The sequence below is a fragment of the Ornithodoros turicata genome, unplaced genomic scaffold (genome assembly GCF_037126465.1).
Source record: "Ornithodoros turicata isolate Travis unplaced genomic scaffold, ASM3712646v1 Chromosome16, whole genome shotgun sequence".
NCBI classification, from domain to species: domain Eukaryota; kingdom Metazoa; phylum Arthropoda; class Arachnida; order Ixodida; family Argasidae; genus Ornithodoros; species Ornithodoros turicata.
The window spans coordinates 3,078,929-3,092,695 of record NW_026999320.1 but is presented as its reverse complement, the minus strand read 5'-3'; the positions used below and the strand labels follow the sequence as shown (position 1 = coordinate 3,092,695).

Genomic DNA, 13,767 nt, shown 5'->3' with positions numbered 1-13,767 from the left:
ACGTTGGCATATCAAGCACCTCGGCGTCCACGTCAGCGAAAACATACAGCCACATCGTCATTGGGTGAGCTTTCACATTCGACGCTGCTTTCGTAGGGACCTCCTAGTCTTGAAGCAGCACCTGCAGAAACAGAATTTACCCGAAAAGCTTCGCTCGGCTGGTGTCCCTGCCCTGCTATCGGCGTGCCAGAAGGTTCGAAGGGATCAAGCTTGAACATTAGCTTACACCACGATGTCCAGACAAGATACCGATGGTACCCCACTTGCTAATCAGACGAACAGCTTGGAAGAGACGGCCCCAACATCGTCTGCAGAGCAGCAAGGCGCAGGGCCTAAACGTAGAGTAGTCCTCTCTGAAAAGGCGCAACAGAACTTCGAACTCGGGAGGGATGAACAGCGTGCAAAGCTAGCAAATGCTTGGGAGGAAACAGAGTCTGAGCTGGAGAGAATCTGCATCCCCGAAGTGTCTCACGAAGAGATCAGGAGACTCGCTACCTGTTACAAGCGTTACAAGCTTCAGGCAGAAAGGTATTCCACGTTTCTGGTGAAGGCGAACGAGTCTGGTGAAGGACAGCCTAACCGAACAAGATATTCAGAAGGAAATCGACAAGGACCGATACGACCTCGTAGGAGGCATAATCCAGGAGATTGAAGAACGCCTCGATCGCCATCGTGAGACGGGTTCGCGGCGTTCCGGGGGCTCAGTACGCTCATCTTCAGTACGCTCATCACGACGTTCTGTGCAGTCTAGCGTTAGTTCTTCAGCAAGTGTTGCAGCAGCTAGGGCTCGCGCGTATGCAGAAGCAACACGTACACTCACGTCATACAGCCAGCGAGAAGCCGCAATGAAGTTGGAAAAAGCCCGCATAGAAGCCGACCTCGAGGCACTACAGAAAGACAAACAAGCTGCCGCAGCAGAAGCACAAGCTGGGGTTTTGGAAGCAGCACTCGTACAAGGTGGCACACGACCTCCTGAAGTCGAGCTGGTTCACTCGTCAGAGCGAACTAGGGACTACGTTCTGCACCACACCGTACCACAGAGCACCTCACTGGTCCCAGGAGAGTCCGCCGCACACGCTGCAACCCTCGCGTCGCTACAATGCGACGTCCCGTGCATCCCTGCTTACGTTGCATCCCTGCATGCGTTGTGCTGTTGGGTACAGCACAACGACCACCCCTCAGGTGACGCAAGTGTTCCTATGCCTCAGGACCAAGCACCGGTCATGGGCGACATCGTTAAATACCTTCTTCATCGGGAATTGGTCACGACTGGACTCTCAACGTTCACCGAACGTGCAGAGTACTATAGGTCATGGAAATCCGCTTTCCGTAACGCCACTGAGAACGTTGGGCTATCATCTACAGAGGAGATTGACCTGTTGGTGAAGTGGCTAGGAAGCGGATCGTCTGCCTACGATAGGAGGCTGAGATCCGTGTACATCGAGGACCCAAGCATGTACCTTCGATCAATCTGGGAACGTCTTGAGGAAGCCTACGGTAGCCCAGAGGCGATAGAAAATGCGCTTGTTCGTAGGCTGGAGAACTTCCCCAAAGTATCGAGTAGTTACAGGGAGAGGCTCAGGGAGCTGGCAGACTTGCTCCAAGAACTGGAATCTGCGAAGGCGGATCCTCACTTGCCTGGCCTTTCTTATCTGGATACGGCGCGCGGCGTTAATCCCATTGTAGCGAAGCTACCCTTAGGTTTGCAATAGAAGTGGATACGCCTGGGATCCAAGTATAAGCAAGAGCGCCGCGTGTCTTTCCCACCTTTCTCTGTCTTCTCGGGATTCGTCCGAAGCACAGCTAAAATGAACAACGACTCAAACTTCATAATCGGGTCTGTATTCGACAACAGAAGCATAAAGGACACACCATCAACTACGCATGGCTCGAAGAGGACATCTGTGTAAGTGCACGGGACTCAAGTTACCTCTCCGGAAGGCGGCTTGGTCGGTACGACGAAGGGAAATCCTTCAAAGAAGTCGGACACGATATGCCTCCTGCACAAGAAACCGCATAAGCTCGCGGACTGCCGTGCGTTTCGGCACAAACCTTTGAATGAGCGAAAACGGCTGTTAGCAAACTACGGCGCCTGTTTCAGATGGTGCGCGATAACACACAGCGCCAGAAACCGTAACTCGACGATGCAATGTAGGGAGTGTAACAGCGACCAGCATGTAACAGCTCTTCATCCCAAAGTTCAATGCACAAACGTCATGCCCTCGCAGGCAGCAGCTGCTTGGATGTAGAATCTTCAGAGGTCACGTCAAGCTGTACGGGCGTGTGCGGAAGCTTGAATTCTCGAATATCATGTTCGAAGATTTGCATCGTTAAAGTGTACCCGAAGACAAACCGGAGCAGGCAGTCCGGATGTACGCAATGCTTGACGACGAGAGAATAAGTCTCTGGCCAGGCCAGAATTCGTCGAGCGCTTTGGTATTCGTGGAGGTGAATATCCGTACACACTGAGAACCTGCGCCGGCGTGGTGGAAACGACAGGGCGACTAGCAAATGGCTACGCAGTCGAGAGCGTCACGTCGGGAAAACGGCTGGATCTACCCACGTGATTGAGAGTGATGAGAATCCAAACAGCAGGCATAAAATTGTAACGCCAGACGTTGCACGCAGACATCTCAATCTCGAAGCACTAGCCAACGTCATTCCACCAATGGACCCCAAAGCGCGGATGCTGCTCCTTATTGGCCGGGACCTTGTTCAGGCACATAAAGTGCGCCAGGAACGGAATGGACCCAATGGCGCTTCTTTCGCCCAGAAGCTGGACCTCGGGTAGGTCATAGTTGGTGACGTCTGTGCCGACAGATTACGCACACCAGAGAAGGTCGACGCTTTCGCTACAACTGTACTGGGGAATGGACGTCCGTCTTCCTTCACGGCATGCCTCAATCACATTCTCGCAAAGGAAAACCTCAGTTGTCAGCATCCCAACAGAGAAGCCGTCCTGCCTAGTATATCGCCACCGAGTAATGACGGAGTGGACCCACTATTCCAGACAACAAGGGACGACGAAACATTTGCTCCGTCTGTGGAAGACCAAGAATTCTTGAACCTTATGAATAGAGAATTCTGTATGCACGGACTGGGCAACTGGTCCCCTTGCCGTTTCGTACACCTAGATGTAAGCTTCCTGACAACCGGGAACAAGCACTATCTAGGTTCAACTCGCTATGTCGCATCCTGGATAGAAAACCGGAGATGAAGCAGCACTTTGTTGCCTTCATAGAATATCTGCTGAAAAATGGTCATGCTGAGCCGGCTCCACCAAGGGACGAATCCAAAGAGTACTGGTATCTTCCGAGCTTTTGCGTCTACCACCCACAGAAACCAGGTCAGATCCGTGTCGTGTTCGACTCCAGTGCCAAGCACCAAGGTACTTCGCTAAGTGACTTGCTTCTTTCGGGGCCGGACATGACTAACAGCTTGGTCGGAGTTTTACTCCGTTTCAGGAAGGAAAGGCTGTAACCGCAGATATCCAGCGCATGTTCTATTGCTTCTTCGTACGTGAAGAGGACAGGGACTACCTGCGGTTTCTTTGGTTCCTTGATAACGATACCAGCAGCGAAGTTAGCGAGTACAGAATGTGCGCGCACGTCTTCGGAAACACGTGTTTTCCAGCCATTCCGACATACGGTTTTAGACGAACTGCACAAGAAGCAGAGCCGGAATTCGGAGCCGACGTCCGGCGCTTTGTCGAAAGGGACTTTTACGTGGACGACGGCCTCATATCTCTGTCAAGACAAAAAGGAAGCCATCGAACTCCTGAAAAGGACGCAAAAGATGTTGGTGGGCGCCAACTTACGCCTGCATAAGATTGCTTCAAATTCGGTTGGCGTCATGGATGCTTTCCCATCGGAAGACTACGCAATCGATCTAAAAAACCTGGACCTAAGCGGCGGAAACTTACCCATGCAGCAGAGTCTCGGTCTAAGCTGGAATTTGAGGGCAGATACATTGACCTTCAGATTGCCTGCAAAGGACACTCCGAGCACAAGGCGGGGCGTGCTGTCGACCGTGAACAGCCTAATTTACGACCGTTTGGGAATGACGGCTCCGGTAACCGTACAGGGCAGACTCCTGCTTAGGGAGATAACTTAATGTGCCACAGACTGGGATGCCTCTCTCGTACTGGACGACGAATGGCAAACATGGAAGGACTCGCTACGCGGCCTTGAGCGAGTCGAGGTACCACCCCGATATGTTGCTGAATCCGTCACCAATGCTCGCCGACGAGAGATCTGCGTGTTCTTCGACGCTTCAGAGAAGATAATAGTCGTTGTAGCCTACATCAGGGTTACAGATTCCAAGGGGACGCCCCACGTGGGATTTGTGTTCGGCAAAGCGAAGCTGGCACCGCGGCCTGAACAAACCACCCCGAGGCTGGAGCTATGTGCCGCTGCACTTGCCGTCGAAATCGATGTTCGCATCGAATATGTCGGGCACTGCACGGACAGCAAGGTCGTGCTTTGGTACATCAACAACCAGTCGAGGCGCTTCTACGTCTATATCAGCAATCGCGTCAACAGAATAAGGAGGTCCACGAAACCCGAACAGTGGCACTACGTCCCGACTGACCAGAGCCCTGCGGACAACTGTTGTGTCCGCTCAGCCAGACATCCCATTCCAGAATCCTTTATTGATAGCGATTCCCATGGTGCTTCCTACACTCGCGCGCTATCGTCTGCGCGACACCACAACAACACCACCGACCAGTTGCTGCGGCAGCTCTCACGCGTACAACCTGGCTCACAGGACCCAAATTCCCTCACGAACGCTCGAGTACGGAGTCGGCAAGCGCAGCTTTCCCGCTCCACCAGCCAGAAGTCGACCCTGATATACGGCCACAAGTTTCCGTCTCTGCGACTTTCATGATGAAACAACAACTGGGTGCCCATAGCTTCAAGCGCTTTTCGTCATGGACGTCACTTGTAAGGGCCTTAGCGAGTCTAGATCGTTTCTCAACCCATCACCCACTTGTCACGGATGGCACCATTGCAACAAACCTCGGACCGCGGACGAACTAGCGCATGCTAAAAAGGCCATCCTACGCAGTGTCCAACACGAGGAATTCGCAGAGATCATCGTTCGGCTTCGCACGGACGTACCTCAACGAAAACGCTTCTCAACCAAACGATCTCTGTGGATGCTCGATCCTTACATCGACAACGACGACATGTTAACAGTTGGCGGGCGCTTACGGAATGCAAACTTGAACGAGCAAGAAAAACATCCGCTCATTGTTTCCGGTCGGCACCACGTGGGTTTACTACTGCTTCGGATCAGTCATGAAAAGTCGTGAAGCATCAGGGAAGGCACTTCACGGAAGGGGTTGTTAGAGCCGCTGACTTCTGGATTGGCTTCTCTGCACAGACCTCCAGTTCACTTTCGTGGGATTGGACGCTTTTGGCCCCTGGGTGGTCGCCTCACGACGCACAAGAGGTGGTTTAACCCACAACAAGAGGTGTGCAGTCCTCTTCACGTGCTTAGCCGTCCGTGCTGTGCACATAGAAGGGATAGAATCTATGGACACTTCCAGCTTTATTAATGCCCTACGAAGGTTCATCGCAGTTAGAGGTCCAGTTAAGCAGTTCCGTTCGGACCGAGGAACTGCAGGCCCTTAGTCCCTGTATCTTCGGACTCGGAGTGTGCCCCAGTTCTCACCCCGGCAATGATTTTGACATAGAAACCGTGACCGCCAACGGCACCAGTAGGAGAGTTCAAAAGTATCCACGTCAAGCAGTGGAGACAAGTACAGGCTCTGGGAAACACGTTATGGCACCGGTGGAGGAATGAGTACCTGCCCAGCCTCCAAAGTCGTCGCAAATGGCTAACCGACCAACGTAATCTTACGGTCGGCGACGTTGTCCTATTGAAGGACGCGGCAAGCGGACGCCATGCGTGGTACATGGGAAGAATCAACGCTGTGTACCCAGGAAAAGATGGAAAGGTGCGGAACGTTGAAGTACAGACGGCCCAAGACGGCAAGGAGAAAACCTTCGAGCGGCCAGTCTCCGATCTAGTTCTGTTGTCGTCGGAGCAGTGACTGTAGGTTTCGGACACATGACCTCGTTTAAGTGCATATAGTCTGGTATCGTGGGGATACCGGGGGGGGGGGGGGGGTTCTGTCCTGTTCGCAACATTGTTTGTTGTATTTAACTTCAACTCCATTTTTAATATTTTAGTAGATTTTGGTGGCGCCACCACATTAGTCATGCTTTCATCTCTGTCTTCAGAGTTCACGCGCATAACTCCATGTTGAACATTCTGTTCAGACGTTCTCTTCTGCTATCTATTATGGGAGAAATAAGCACAGCCTTTTCACCTCTTTGCGAGGTTTAACTTTCTGACTGGTCAGTTTCTTCGAGTTTTGACGGAGTCAGAATAGAAGTAGTCGACTCTTTTCAAAGCTACGAAGTGGTCGTGTGTTTTCTGGCCTCTGCCAAGTTCGGGCGCCCCCGACGTTTTGTGTTCGACGGACTTACACATGTGTACCGTATAATCTGTATATACGTAGATGTACAGCTTGTGGTAGTGCTAGAAAATCATATGCTGCATGGTACTGCCATTGCTGAATATATCTACTTTCATAAAACACTGCATGATTAGCGCATACATGCTGTGGCTGGATGGCCGACAGTTCCATTTGTTTTTTAGTTGCCTTTGATCCTGGGTGCACATGCATATAGTTGTATGCGACATACGTAGGTAGGTATGACACGTATGCAAGTGGGCCCACATTCTCAGCGGAGCCTGCACAGCTGGGAACGCTCTGTCCAGGTGGCGGATCAGACAGTTCCTTTCCGAAGAAGACAGATTACCAGCAGCAGAACAAGGAGCATTTCAAGTGGCACAGTTACTTCTATTAATTCTTTTTTTTTTTTTGCATTACAAAAAATGGCATGTTGAGTTCGGACTTTTACCACTTTTTCCAGTACCTCAGTTGGTGACTTCCAGCCTATGTAACATCATAGTAACGTGGCAATGAATCAGACGAGCTGGTGTACCTCACTCTCAGGGTTGATTATGGATGTTTAACATAGCACTGTAAACTTCGTTGAGTAACACATGTATTACTCAACGAACAGTTACCAGAAATAAATGTGATGTGCAGAATAATCTTGTTTTCTGTACTGATCTCTAAGTTTCTATAATGTGCTGATGAAAACCTGAGACGCTCTAGTGTTGAGTTTCTGTAGGCATGGATGTTGTTAATGCTAATGTTCGCTATCTCGTTACGACTTTCACTATCCGGTGACCATGGGACGACAACCTACTTTCGGGCGGTCGCTCCTTTTAAATCCCTCGGAAGAGTGGGCACCCATTCTTCCCTATGAAAAACGATCACCACGAGTGCACATTCTCGGACTCTATGCCGAAGTCCCTTTTGGTTACGTGAGAACCACGACGTTCTCACGGCTGTACCGCTATTCTGGTCCTGATGGACACGTGCTCTCTCTGTGGCTGACCACGAGTCTTGCATGTGATGGTCATGGAAAATTACTTGGTCGCATCTGTCTTTGCGTAATGAATGAAAATTTGTCCCCCTGTGACACGACTCCCCCCTTCAAGAATATTATACAATAATATTCAACACCTTCATAGGTGCAGACAAATCAAAGCATCGGTATCATACACTTCAACGTCTCAACAGAGTGGAAATGAGACTACGAAACAACTGCAAAAACATCACATTCAAGAGTTATAACACAGGGTCACATGATATAGTATGACATTCTCACTACGCTAACTGTATATACAAACGCAAGCCACAAGCATACACAACTATACAACGCAAGTGTACACAACAATAAGGGATAATCACTACAAATATGTGGAAGCACAAGAAACTATAAAGTACAGTATTCATTTCGAGGCACTTATAGTTCAATGTATACAGTCCGTTGACCCCTTACGAGTCATTACATCCGAGTTAATAATCTGCGCCGACATTCTCTCTTCCCTTTACATATTCCACACGGAAATCATATTCCTGTAGCTGCAAACTCCAACGCATCACGCGTGCGTTTGTGTGTCGGCTACGGTTGATGTGGAGAAGGGGCTGATGGTCCCGTAAAGGTACGGGTGGAACCGATGAATTCCCCAATGAAGAGCGAACCCTTCCCTCTCGATGGTGGCGTACGCTGCTTCTCGGGCCAACAACTTCCGGCTAGCATATGCTACCGGATGCAACACGCCCTACTCTTGCAGTAGCACAGCCCCGAGACTCTTTTCCGATGCGTTGGTTCGCAGTACAAAGTCCTTGTCTAGATCAGGCAGCCGTAAAATCGGAGCTTCTGTCAACCTTCGCTTCAAGTCATTGAAGGCTTCCTCGTGTGCCTCTTCCCATACCACGGTGTTGCTTCCTCCCTTTTTCGTCAGGCTTGTTAGCGGCGCAGCTACCTCTGCGTAGTGCGGTATGAAATCCCTGTTATATCCGGTTAGTCCCAAGAATGATCTAACCTGCTTCTTAGTGACTGGCCGCTCTGCTTTTTTGGATTTTCTCGACTAACTTTGCGACTGGAGACACTTTCCCTTTCCCAATCTTATGGCCCAGGAAATTTACTTCGTCGTGGCCTATCTCGCATTTCGTTCGCCGCACTGTAAGGCCTGCATCGCGGATCTTCTCGAACACTTGTTTAAGTGTCGCCATATGCTCGCTCCACGTGTGACTTGCCACCAAAACGTCATCATAGTAGAGGGTGACGGACGTCTGGCAGGTCGTCGAAGAGCTTTCGCATTACCTTTGTGAAGACGGCTGGAGCGGTCTTTAGACCAAATGGCATGTACCGGAATTGGTACAGGCCGGATTCCGTCGAAAAGATTCCTCTCTTTCTAAAGGTATCTGCCAGTAGCCCTTACTGAAGTCCAGTTTGGTGAAAATCTTCTTCGCCCCGATGTCTGCAAACATATGGTCAGCCCTTGGGACTGGTTCCGCATCTGCTTTCAGCACCTCATTTAACCTACGGAAGTCAACACAGAGCCTATGCGTGCTATCCGGCTTCCGCACTACCAATACAGGGGAGTTGTATGGAGAACTTGACTTTTCTATGATGCTCAGGCCCAACATCTTCTGGATCTCGTCTTCCACAGTGTTTCGCACAGCGAACGGTAGCGGATACTGCCTTGTGTGTACCGGTTTCGCCGTAGACAACTCCAACCGATATGTTTCCAAATCTGTACTACCCGGCACGTCCGACATTATCGTGCTGAACTGTCGTACCAGTTGACTTGCTTCGCTGCGTTGTCGATGATTCAACCTTCCTGCCAAAACAATGTCGTTGTGGTCCTCTTTCTTCTCCAGGCTGAGCATCGGTACTGTCTCCTCCCTTTCATTTTCTTCTATCGACACGACGCTGCACACTTTTGTCTGTCCTCCCTCTGCTTCTTCTCTCTCCTCGTACCTCACGGAACCAAGGCGAATAACAGCGGCGACAGGTACCGGTCCCAATCTCTCGGTCGCTCCTCGCACATGCGTTTCAACATGATCTTGATGGTCCCATTAAATTTTTCAACAAGTCCGTTGCCCATCGGGTGGTACGGAGAGCTGTGAAGTTGCTTCAGGTACAGCAGGCGACTCACTTCCCGCATGGCATCCGACACAAAAGCGGGTGCCCGATCACTCAAGATTTCCCTCGGGATTTCCGTCCGGGTGAACATCTCTGCAAGGCCTTCTGCTACCCTTTCCGTTGTGATGCTAGGTAGGGTCACGGCATCCGGGTAGCGTGTTGCATAATCGACCATCGTGAGGATGTATTGGTTCCCCTTCGCGGTGGCTGGCGAGATTGGTCCAACGATTTCGAAGGCAACGCGCTGGAATGGCGTCTCGATCGTTGGCATCTTTCCGAGAGTTACCTTGGCCACCTTTCTTTTTGGGGTTGTCCGTCGACTCTGGTCGCAGGATTTCACGAATCGCTTGACATCCGCTTGTACGCCTGGCCAGAAGAATTCCGTTAGGACCCTGTCCGTAGTCTTTTGCACACCCTGATGCCCTGACATAATGCCGTCATGTGACAGCTTCAATACAGCTTCCCAGAACGTCTTTGGCACGATCATCTGCAGAAGTTCTTTTCCAGCGCCCATCCGGTATAACCGGTACAAAATACCCTTCTTTACGACGAACTCATAACCGTTGTTTTCATTGCGGCATTGAAGTCTCTGCAGGACTCGATCAAAACAGCACTTCAAAGTGACATCCTCTTGCTGCTCCTTGGCAATTTATCCCGGTTGCGCTGGCCATTCGTGTATCTCCGGTACTCGGAGTGATGCCCGTTCTCTCATCCCTTGAGCCTTTTCCTTCGCCTGTCTCCTCGTCTCCACTGCGGCACTCAGTTCCTCCTTGGCTGGTTGCGTCTGCAGCCTCTCGGCATCTGTCGCTTCACATGATTCCCAATCCAATTCGGGTCTGGGTCGCTTGGTTCTCAGGCTCCTGGCACGTTTCCTAGGATCACGTCGTAGAGGGGGTTTTCCATGCACTTGGCCGTCAGGATCCCGCTGAAAAACGGCGCCTTCACAGATATCCTCGCCTCTGGAAGGTTTCTTACGGTCCCGTCTACAAAGTACACTTGGCCTACTTCTTCTGTGATGTCTTCGTCCTTGACGAGCATCTTTCTGACAATAACGGTATTGCTTCCCGTGTCGCGCAGCACTGTCACGCGATGTTCTCCCAACTTTCCCGTGACCACTGGCATACCCTCGACCTGGAGCAAAGTCTTTGGCGAGACGAAGGCGTTCACCACTGGCAGCTTCACTCCATTTTTCAGTTCAACGTATCCTTCAGTGATGCAGTTTTCTGTGGAGTTGCGTTTCGCCGTCCTCGGGGCTACGATGCACGATGCCTGGGGCTTGGCCGGTGCTTTTTCAACACTGTCTTGCGGTGTGCCCTGCTTTACCACACGTGTAGCACGTTACACCCACTTGTCTTCCTTGTCGCGATCTGCATTCTGAGGCCACATGCCCTATCTTGTTACACAAATAACAACGTCTTGGGTTACGGTTTTCTTCTCTGTCCCGTACTTGCTTCACGTTTGTCGTTCGTTTTGGTTCTCCTACTACTTCCACTTCTTCGCTCTTGTTTTTCCCAAGACTGCTCTGACAGTGGGCTTCCAAGTAGCGATCCGCTAGTGTAGCTAAATCGGTCAGCGATTCGGTTTTTCGTTCCCGCAGGAACACGGCAAGCTTAGGCTGGCAACCCTTAATGAACTGTTCGGTCAGGAGCAAATAACGTAGGTTCACCTAGTCATGCTTCGTTTCGGAGAGGTCAACCCAGCGGTCGAAGAGGTTGCTCAGTCGTACTGCAAACTGCGTACCTGCTTATCCCTCCGTAGGCTTCCCGCTTCGGAATTCCTCTCTGAGCCCCTCCGCTGTAAGTCGGAACCGCTGAAGGAGCGCGAGCTTCACTTTCTCATTATCGGCAGAATCTTCTGGGGTAAGCCTGGCAAACACACCTTAAGCATCTCTGCTTAGGCACACGCTGAGCGCTGTAGCCCGTTGTTCTTTTGCCCACCGTTGACCCGTCGCCAGTCGTTCGAACCGCAGCAAGTAGGCATCGAGATCATCTTTCTTTTCATCAAACGCCGCAAGCCACCTATGAGGACTTATGGGCAGCGTGCTGCTTACGTCGCGCGTAGCGCTCTGCGTTGATCCAGTTGCACCCTGGTTGTGTAGCTCTTGCAGTTTAATGTTTAAGTTTAATGCAGTTTAATCTTAAGTTTTACTTCTTCGGCCCTGGCTTTCGCTGTTTCAGTTTCTCGAATTTGTTCTTGCTCTCTCGCATGTAGCTGTTCCTTCAATAGTTCTTCCAACCAATCCAATCCAACCAATCCTTTCCAATCCACCAACCACGTTTGTTTGTTCCTCCACAAAATTGGCGCCTCCGGAGTCGGCCGGAATCCTGATTTGCCTAAGAAGTTACTCATTACACCTCCGTCGACAGTAGTCCCAGAAGGACTCTTCAGCACATCGGGTGCCGGCTGATAAAAAAAAAGCAGTGGGCTGGATCATTGGTAAGCAAAAATCCTGGTGTTTTGGAACAAAAATCCGCATTAATTTAAACTTTTCAGCATTGTTTTCTTGTTTGTTTCTTTACATTGCTCTGGACTAAACAATTCAGGCAGGAGCTCTTACATTACCAGTTTAAAATGAATATGGTTTTGCTTTTCATTGTTTTTATCTTGATGGAAAGAATTCAGACTCGAGAGTTTATGTATTTCTTGTAGTTGACGAACAACATGTTAAATAAATTACATTTAAGAATACGTATGTGACTATGTTCTCTCATGAATGTGAACTATCATTTTATTTGTTTTTCGTTTAACAAAATATATCAAATTCTGCTTCAAAACACTTTTCAGTAGAATTGCTTCTCCCCTGAACTTTTAAACGCTCTTTACGAAATGGTTCGAGACTCGTAGGACTCGTGCATTTTGATTCGGATTCAGATTTGGAAAATTCTGGATTCGTCCCATCTCTAGTACATGCAAACGATATTTTTTCTGCTCTCTATTTTGCATCTGTGCTGTTGCTGTCGTCAAGATATTTTTTAAAGCCGCGAACCGCGAAAGGGATGCATTTCCACTAATAATACAGTCGAATTTAAAGGAGGATGCACAGACCCAGGCCAAATGGTGGACGAAATCCGTGGAGAACACAGCCTCAACTTGAACAGCAAACATCTCTGTGGTCCTTGTTTGTTTGCTGCGATGGCCAGGCTGTGTTATCCATGGGTTCAACTTAACCTGTCCACCGTGAAAAGTGATAGAATAAATTGTCAAAGAGTGACCCTAAACACACGCACAATGACTTGATGGCACAGGCTTCTATCAGTCAACCGAGCGACAAAGAGCTCCAGTGCTCAGAAGGGGTAAAGCTCCAGAAGGGGGTTCTATATTTGTGAGGGTTTCACTAACCCAAAGAGAGTAACGTATGACTTTTTCTTTCTCTTTTTCTCTTCTTACAGTCCAGAACAAGCCCTCTTTCATGTGAATCGTATAAGCAGTGAGAGCCATTGCTTAATGTTCAATGAAGACTGAAAACATACTCTCATGGGCTCACCATGACCACGAGGGGAAGATTGTTCAGGACTATTTTCGATTTTGTGATTCCAGACACGAGAAATATTATGACCATTATTTAACTGTGTCACCAGCTTCACCTATAGTTGTGTGTTGTTTGTACTTACGTTGCCCTCATATGCACGGCATGCTGTGTTCTGCGGGGTGGTGCGTGACCTCCAGGATAGGTCTGTCGACACATGGACAATGCTCGCCAGCGGGATTTGAGCAAGGACATCTTCAGCCCGACCAGCCTCAATCAGAAGTACCGAGACGCTTGGGTTAGCGGAAAGCCTGTTGGCGACAACACATCCGGCTGACCCGCCACCCACTGTGTCAGAGCACACAAGGACATGCAAGAAGAGTGCGTACGTTTGAGAACAAATTCATTATTTGCTCAAGATGAGAAAAGGTCCAAGACAAGCCTTTTCGGGTGCTCACACGAGCAACGAATGTTGGATTCGCTGACAGAGGGTGTCCAGTTATGTGCAAGTAAACCATTTTACGTGAAATTGTCCTCAGTGAGCGAGTATCGGCTATGATAACTTCTTACTTCTGTTCAGTGCGCACTTTGAAGTAAAGGGCCTTCGAGAAAAAGTAATTAAGCACATTAGAATGTGCTTACTCGCAATATGCTCTCAAGTGGTTATGTACTATGTACTACAACGTCCCTACGGTAACGTACTTGTCCCTTTCTGAGATT

General features: G+C 49.8%; 1 long non-coding RNA gene across 1 annotated transcript in view; it reads right to left on the bottom strand.

Annotated features, from left to right (window-relative positions):
- Nucleotides 1–13,210, bottom strand: part of LOC135372639 (uncharacterized) — a 31,824-nt gene extending 18,614 nt beyond the window's left edge. Inside the window, exon 1 of the long non-coding RNA XR_010416044.1 lies at nucleotides 13,193–13,210. This is a non-coding gene — a long non-coding RNA (uncharacterized LOC135372639). The remainder of the gene's footprint in view (nucleotides 1–13,192) is intronic.
- Between the last annotated feature and the right edge of the window lie 557 nt (nucleotides 13,211–13,767).